Consider the following 8,626-nt stretch of genomic DNA (forward strand, 5'->3'; position numbering starts at 1 on the left):
GTGGGTGTTGGGCTGCAGGACCCCACCTCAGGGTGGGAGCTGGGGTCCCCCAGGCCATGCGTGCTGGCCACGGGGTGTCCTGCAGGCACTGGAGGCTGGGGGTTGCCCCTAAAAGCTACACAGCAGACATCTCTGTGGAGTCAGGTCCAGTGTTACCTCCAGTCCTCCATTGTCACAGGACAGGGAACAACACCGGGCCAAGAGCTTTGGGGGGATTTGGCTCCGTCCAGCACTGGTGAGCATTGACAGGCAAGCGAGGTGCCAGCTGAGCAGCTCTGCACATCTCAGTGTGACCACTGGGAAGTTAGGCAGGGGTGAGAGAAGGTGGGGATCACCTCAGGGTAATCCCTGTAAGGCATGAGTGCCCTGGGGCTCTGCTGAGGGGCTCCATCACAGACCCCAGCTCAGGTGCTGCACACAAACCCAGCCCCACTCAACTCTTCCTCTCAGCCTCACAGAAGTGACAAGAGATCTTTCCTATTGTCCTATCTACACCTGCTTTTAATAACCCATCCCTGCTTCTGTCAACTGTCTGCTCAATTTTGAAGAGCTCTGCAAACCATTTAGAGGATTTGTAAGCCACAATAGGATCTATATTTATTTTCACATACTACTTTTTCCAGTAGTTCTTCTCCATTGCAGATGAAGGGAGCTGTTGACTGTTACATCTCATTGCATGCAATGCCAGCAGGGACTGAACAGGGGTTACAGAACATCACATCACCCCAGCACCACTCTGGGCTTCCTGTGACAGCTCCAGTGACCCCACAGCTCTGGGGTGAGTCAGCCCAGCATGGGAATCCAGCAGGAAATTCTGACAGCGATAGAAAGAAAAGACAGAGTTTTTTGTTGGCCTGGTGAGTTGATTCACTCATGTGACCACCGTTTAAGGGAATGAGAGGAAAACAAAATGAGAAAATTGCCCCTTCTGGCAGCCACCCACACATAATGCTGAGCTGCTCTGACTCAAATCAGATGGATGCCTTCCTCTACCCTAAAAACCCTAAAAACATCTATTTTCTGTTAATGTGCTAACTCTACTGTCACAGTTTGATTCTCTGTTGACTGCACACCTCACCACTCTTGTCAAGGCTGGTGTCAGCCTGGCCAAGTTTCTGTCCCTGCTTACCCGGGACACACCAGTTACTGGGTTTTGTGTAATGACTCAACAGTTACTTCCCCTGATTCTCTGGAAATTCAGTGATACAGTATTTACTGTAAAAAAAATCAGTACTAAGAGTTTGGTGATGTTCTCAGGCAATTCTTAAAATACTTTTTCGTGACAGTTTTAAAGATGGATATAAACCAGTGGTTTTCATTCACTCTGGTTACATGTGAAAGACCATGTGAAATACCTCCAATATGGTGACACTATCGTGTCAATTTTTTAAACAAAGAACAGAAAAATTAATTAATAATTTCAGTGGGTTTTTTTCAATGAATTGCAATTTTTATTGTCCAACATCCAACCTAAATCACTGCTAGGATTTTATTTGTGCCTCAAGGAAATGCCACTGGTGATCAATGGTACTGGCCAATATATTTTCATTGAATTTCCCTAGCTAGTTACCCTTTTTGCAAACTGCCAAACTCCCCATTGCTATCAGCTTGCAAAATTCCCATTTATATATGTCTTTATTGTTGCCTATTCTTCCCTTTTGAGCAAGATGTTTTGTTTTAAAACCAGAAAAGCCTCCTTTGATGCCACTGAAATTGTGCACATTTGAGTCACCTAACAACACATTGATGAAGGACTCCCCCAGGTTCCATTTGGATCACACTGAGGTATTTCCTCAGGCTCACTTTTTCACATAACCTCCTTTAGCCTTGCAAACTTGCTAGCAGTGTCCCCAGTAGAGACATAGGAATGTGGGGAGATTGAAATGGGTACCCTTCTGCCTGGGTGTTGGAAAAACAGAGGTAAAACACATTAGTAGAAATACAGACCTAGAAACTACTATGATGAGAAGAAGCCAAGGAGATTTTTTTTTTTTTTTGGATGAAGTACTGACTGGTAAAAAGAGCCTATCATGACTCAGAGGAAAAATATTATGAAATTATTAGTGCTATTAAACAGAAGCTCTTACTCTATCATTCCCTTTTAGTAAAAAGAGTTAAAAGGTTTGCTTTGATATATACATTTCTATGTTCTTCATCAAAATTCCTTTAGTAATTTTCAATTAAAGATTAATTTCTCATCACGTTTTTCAACATATTGTATATTCTAATGTATTATCTTTATACCCATTAGAAGGTTTTCCTTAACACCTAATTGCTTTTCTTTTTCAGTCGCTGGCAAATTTGAACTCGTTTATTGCTTCACAAACCTCAAACCATGCAGGCTTTTATTAACTCAGAGATTAATTTTGTGGTTGGCACACTCCCTGCTTTCCAGCTCTCTTGGCATCACTCTGGTTTGTACTGCTGGAAGTGCCTGGCAACCTCAGCTCTCCTGCAGCATTCCTGGCTGCAGCTTCCCTAGGGAAAGGACGGCTCACAGGGCATCACAGAGTTATTTCTAGGTATACACCTAGAAATCACAGCATTCAGTGCTTTTAAAACATCAGGTGTTTAAACTGTTAGAAAAAATAAAGTAAATTACAAGAGAAATTACAAGGAAAACAACCATTTTCTCTACTCTGTTCATTCTAGAGGGATTGGTTAGCAGGAGGAAATGAGCCAGAGAACACAATCCAGCATTGTCAGTGCTTCTGGAAATGTTATGGCCATTCACAGACAGTGTAATTCCTCCAGACTTTGCTCAGTGGGAAGAGGTAAGCAGCTTGGGGCTTGAGGACAGGAGGAGTGGTAAGTCCTGCAGCCTTTCTTAATGGGTTTCCCATGACAATTTTGATTGCATAGTTACATGTATTCCACCTGAAACCTTAACTGGGTACAAGTCCCACTTAATAATAAAACTTACAAGTCCTTTACAACTTTCTGTGACCAGAACATTTCTCACACATGACATTTCTCAACTGCTCCCTCCCATCACCTTTTCCCCAGTGTCGAGGGCGTTTGCTGTTTTCCGTGTCTGGCTTTGCCCCACCAAACCCTGCACTCTCTCCCAGGTGAGGCACAAATGAGCTGAACAATGCTTATTAAGTGTACAGCATTTAGTGAGTCTCAGACTGACTAATCACATTTTATCTGCTTTCCCAGTCTGACTGTACCCACTGTTATCTCTCATCTGTAACTGTAAATACTCCAGGGCAGAGATCAGCATTGTTACCTGTTGTATATTACCTAGCTGAAAGGGGCCAAGGATTTTATGTGCTTTGGCAATAAACAGAATTAATATCATTATGCTTTAAGAACATTTGTGAAGTTTTTCTCCTTTGCACATGTTTTCTAAATCAGGCAGGACAAAAACCTATCTGGGGATCACATTTGTGTTATGAAATCTATCTTGTGCCAAAACTAAGATATCCAAGTAGCAGAGAAAATAAATCAGAACCTACTGTTTATTTATTCAGTCTCTTTAATGTGTATATATTAGCGTGTTCCACCCTGCCTTTTCTGGTAGGGCTGTATAAATATGTGCCTTAGCTCAGAGGAGCTTAAGGGACCCACCTCTGCAGTGCACCAGCAGCCAGCTGGCCACATCTGGTCCCAGATGCTGCAAGCACACCTCTGCTAGCCCTGTACCAACAAGCCCTTCCTGAGGACAGCTGTGGGGCCTCCTATGGGACACCTCTGGCCCTGTTTGTTTGATTTTCCTGGCAAGTGTGTTACATAGGGGATAAAATCCCCATAGCCCACGTTCTCTAATCCCCATATATCCTTAGGCAAACAAAAAGAGGCCCATAAGAAAAGGGGCTGAGAAAGGACGTAGCTCCATAGCCTTGGCTGTGTGTGTGGACATGACATTCCTCCTAGTACCTTTATGTGTTTTCTCTGACCTCAGTTGCTTGCAGGCTCTGCCAGCTTAGATTTTCAAGTTCAGTAGGTTGGCAACAGCAGTGGCATCCCTCTGGGCTCTTGGACACAGGCATGGGATCTGCATGGGAACATGACTCTTGAACTGAGTGCCAGAGCTCATGAACACATAGAGGTATATGGTAACTCATTAAATGGAGGTTAGCAATTATAGTTTCACTCTTCAAGATGATTCACATGCAGGTGAAAGCCACAAGTCTTTAAAAGTTTCCTTTGAAAGCTCCTTAAACTACTTTGGCAAGCCTGAGCTGTTGAACAATTTATCACTTCTCTGCCAGATGAGCTTGTGAAACTGCTTTAAGAGGAAATTGTACAAAGTGCCCAAGATTGTCACAGATGAAATTTCTTTTCTCTTGTGCCGTCCAATCCTTTTTCCCCCATTTCCCAGACATCTAGATCTTCATGGTTTAAAATAGCCTGGCTAGTTAGCTGCTGTTTCCATTACAACAGCAGCCTATCTAATGAGTTGCATGTCTTCAACAGCAGTCAGAGGCAAAGGAGAATTCATTGCTCCATTTATTTGAACAAGATCTTAAAAAGTCAGTTTTTATAGTAGATGAAAAAAATAATTCTGTGCTTTCCTATTCCTCTCGCTAGCCCCATGCCATGGGAAGCAGTAAAGGAGGTCATTCCTGTCTCCAGATTACTTCTTGGGTCCTTTGAAGACTATTCCCCCCACAGAATTTACCTTCCACTCTCCTCTTCTGGGTTCCCTGCTGCCACAAAGCTGTAATGGAATCACTGTGGAGCTACTTGCTGCATCCTTTTTGTTGGTACTTGTCCCTTTCCCTCTCCCTTCTATTTTTAAAAAAAAGGCAGAAGTCTTTCAGTCAGTAGGACTGCCAGCCTTTGCCTAACTCACATCATACCTAAGGAAAAGTGGGATCTGAGTGCCATTATCTGCTTTCACGCCTCCGCCATAGTATTTCATAAAGCTGCCGTGCAGCACACACACAAAAGCTCTCTGAGGGATTGTCTCCACCAAGGACACCAGTTTCCTGATGGCTTGCACAGGGTTTGTCCCATCCAGCCTGCAGACTGGGCTGAAATCCTGGGGCACTGGTGATAGGAACAACAGAGCAAAGGCTGCAGCAGAGGGTTGAGTTTGGAAGCAGTTGTCCTAGCCACAGGAAAAAGTTGCCAAGGGGACCCAGTAGGTACCTGCAACGCTGCAGGTACCTACTGGGAAGTATTCCAGTAAATGGGGGGAGTTCCACGCTGACCAATGGACAGCACGAACCCCATACTAGGTAACCTATTTACAGCTAAATTACCCCAGGACTGCTAAGAAAAGTAAAGCAACTAGCTGAACAGAGCTAAAAGACCGCCACATGCAAACCTTGAACATGAGACTCTTGAGAAACCATAACTTCTACCCAGCAAAATACAACAGGCAAAGGGCAAGTGTCTGTGCTTTTATTATTTAGCTGCAAGTATTTTACTGTGAAATGAATCTGCTGATTGCTGCCCACCCAGCACAGAGGACAGATTCAACCTCTCTGGCAACTCTCCTAGCTGAAGAAGGTGATACCCTCTCCAGCTGAAGAATGCACACACACTGCTAATGGATCTCGCCATCTAGCAGCTCAATGTTTTGATGTCACATTAGAATTGCTTGAAAATAGGACCTTTAATATCTCTATTGTTGTACATTTCTCTCTCAAAGTATGTTTAAAGGACTTAATCAGACTCATTTCCTTAATTTCAAGCGTATCTCTGAAAACTTATTATCCCAGGCTGATGGCATCAAAGAGTGAATTAGGAATAAAGCCAAGTGAATAAAACCAAAGATATTTCCTTTCAGTTACTGTGCAGCCTTCACAGGCTGCAGAGCATTAGAGCTGCTGAAATACCATTGTCACATTCTTCAAGATCTGCAAATTGGTGCCTTGTTCTTACACCCTTGGCAGGAAGGGAGGACACGATCCCTGTTACACTTCACCCAACAAAGTTATGCTGTGATGAGCAGCTTTAGACGTGTGGCACTGGAAAAATGTCTTTGAACTATTTGTTTGGGTTCCCAGTTTCTAAGACATATTTATCACACCAAAGTTACCCTACTAAACAGGGAAAAAAAAACCAGAAAAAAAAAAAAAAAAAAAAACCAAAACAAACACTAGATTTGATTTTATAGCATATGAAACCCTTGATTTCACCTTCTGTCCTTCAACATCATTTGCAGAGAAGCAGCAGGTCTTTCAGCTGTTCTGGGCCAGGCTGGAGGTCCACACAGGCCACTGTCCCAGCCATCTCGGATGGCAGTAAGGAGCTGAAGTGCTCTAAACTCCAGGCTGAGGAGACACCTTGCACACCCTGCCACCAGGTAGCCAAACACAAATCTCTCAATTACAGCCATGTTACCGGGGATGGAACATAGGCATTTCACATCCACTTCTCCAGGACTTCTTCACAGATCCCAAACCAAGATGCCCCTGTCCTGCCAGGTTAAGGAGCAACTTGTAACTCTTGCTGTACCTGGAAACTGGACACAGTTTTAGCACGGTCCAGGGCAGATCAAGCAATTATTGCTGAAGTGATTTCTGCAACCTTGTTCTCACAGCACCTCCTGGGAAAGCACTTGGCAGACTGGCAGTCGGTGCTGTTAAAACAAAGCAGAGGGCTGAGAAGCCTTTCTTCTGCTTTGTGCTCTCCAAAGGCTCTGCTTTCAGAGAGGACAGGAACCAAAGCCTGTGTGCAGCTCTTCTCCCTGGCATGGCGCCTCAGAGAATGAAGCAGGTTATGCTGTCTGGTCATTTGACCCACCATCAGTCATCCTCAATAACTTTTTCATCTCTGTTATTTCAACTAAATGGGCAAAGTCCATGAGTTTATTATGATCTGAGACACTGTGCTTCTGCAATGCCCTCTGATGCCCCAGTGGCTCCCCATCGGCCCCGCAGACTGGCAGCACTGCTGCCGTCGGGACTGGTGTTCCCTGCCCACATGGCCCGGCACCAGCTGGAGCAGAGCAGGAGCTAAATGTGCTGATGGACAAAAGAACATCTTATGCAAGGGCTGGAGAAGGTCGGCTCACCTTCAAGACACTGAAAAGCAAGGCAGGGGAGTATTCACAGTGTGGAAGCCCAGTTTCCCCACATCGGGGAGGCTGGCTTTGCTGGTGGGCAGCAGTCAGAGCCGCACAGCCAGGGAGCCCCCAGGCTATGGCCAGCCCCGTGCACAAACCAGCTTTACAAAGCACAAGGTGAGACCATGTTAGAACATCATTTTGCTTTTCTGAAACTACCGACTTTAGAAGTTACCTGTGTTTCCTTTGCCCTCTGCTTTCCAAGCCATACTGCTCAGGCTCCCTCCATCTCTCCAGTCTTTCCTCCGCAAGCAGGCCTGGAGCAGTGCTGTGAAGACGCCGGGAAGGACAGTTAGCTGCTGTCAGGAGCCAGGGTTTGCATGCACAGCCGTGGCAGAGGCACCCTGACAGACCTTGCAGTGCTGCAGCCTGACAGTAATGGGCAGTTCTGGGCTTTCTCCTTCCTCTGCTCTTGCCAGAAGATGTTTTCCCAATGCGCTCTCTTCAGCTCTGTAGTGTGGCAGCTCCAAAACCACGACTTCGAAGTAGCAGCTAATGCTGAAAGAGAAGCCGCTGGATCCTTTCCACCATTCCTTGCCCTCTGGGGTCCTTTCTTCTCTATCCATGAGGTTTTAGAGTAAGAAAGGTCTCATTACTTCTGCAGCTCGTAATTACTATTGCAGCTCCACCCTAACAAGCAAGCTCGTCTGCTTCCCCAGGACAGGTCATGCCCTGACAAACACCTGGCTGCTTAATTGCTCCAAACAGCGCTTGAGGCTCTGCAGACACCCCAGGCTGAGCGTGCTGTGGATGCTCTTGGTGGCTGGGAAACCCAACGGGAGGACAGTGCAAGGAAGATGAGTGCACGTTCCCTTTCACACACAGCCGTGCAAAGGAACCGTGTGCACTGCAGCTCCTTGCAGCCTTCCCTAGAAGCAGCAGAGCACCTCCCAGGGCACTGTGTCCCTAGAAAGGGTTCTTGGGGCCCTTGATGGCTTCTTCCAAGACTGCCTGACTCCTAGGATTCTGGCTGGATCCTCCTTCCCTACTCTCCATGGCTACAAAACTGGCAGAGATGGTAACAACAGAGGCGTCTCCTCACTGTCCAAAGCAGCTGAGCTCCAGTCACCCCACAGAGCAGAGAATACCCAGCAAACACTGAAACCACAAGATCTGCCCAAATCTGTCCTGGTGCCAGCCCTGTCCCTGGCCAGGCTGGTGACCTTGGCTGAGCACATCACCCCCAACACACCTCTTAGAGAAGGGGGGCTGAGCAGGCAGATGCATCTGCAGCCCCTCAGGAAAAGCCTCCTCTAAAGCTGCACCCGCTCAGAGCATTCCCACCCTGGCCATTGTTTTAGGAATGACTGGAAAATGTCAGCAGGGCACTGGGTGCGGGTGGGGGGGTCAGGAAAAAGGAAAAAGAGATGATTAGATTTTTTTTTTAATCAGCCAATAAATTATATTAACTTTTCCATTGACCTTTTGTGGGGTCACATTATCAGACTAGTGAATGTGGTTCATGAAGATAGGATTATGCTCAGATTTCAAACTGTGCAGAAAGTGCATCCCAAGCAACATGCCAAAATGGAAACGTCAGCTCTGCCAGATGGGTGTGCTTCTCATTATCCTCCCGAGGAAAGCCTGATCCACCACCTACAA

General features: G+C 45.9%; 1 long non-coding RNA gene across 1 annotated transcript; it reads left to right on the plus strand.

Moving 5' to 3' along the window:
* LOC128793015 (uncharacterized) lies at positions 1-3,293 on the plus strand. The gene is made up of 5 exons (XR_008432631.1): positions 1-235; positions 643-857; positions 2,653-2,774; positions 3,007-3,071; positions 3,163-3,293. It is a non-coding gene; the product is annotated as an uncharacterized LOC128793015 (long non-coding RNA).
* Positions 3,294-8,626: the final 5,333 nt, after the last annotated feature.

The sequence above is a fragment of the Vidua chalybeata genome, chromosome 10 (genome assembly GCF_026979565.1).
Source record: "Vidua chalybeata isolate OUT-0048 chromosome 10, bVidCha1 merged haplotype, whole genome shotgun sequence".
Taxonomy (NCBI): Eukaryota; Metazoa; Chordata; class Aves; order Passeriformes; family Viduidae; genus Vidua; species Vidua chalybeata.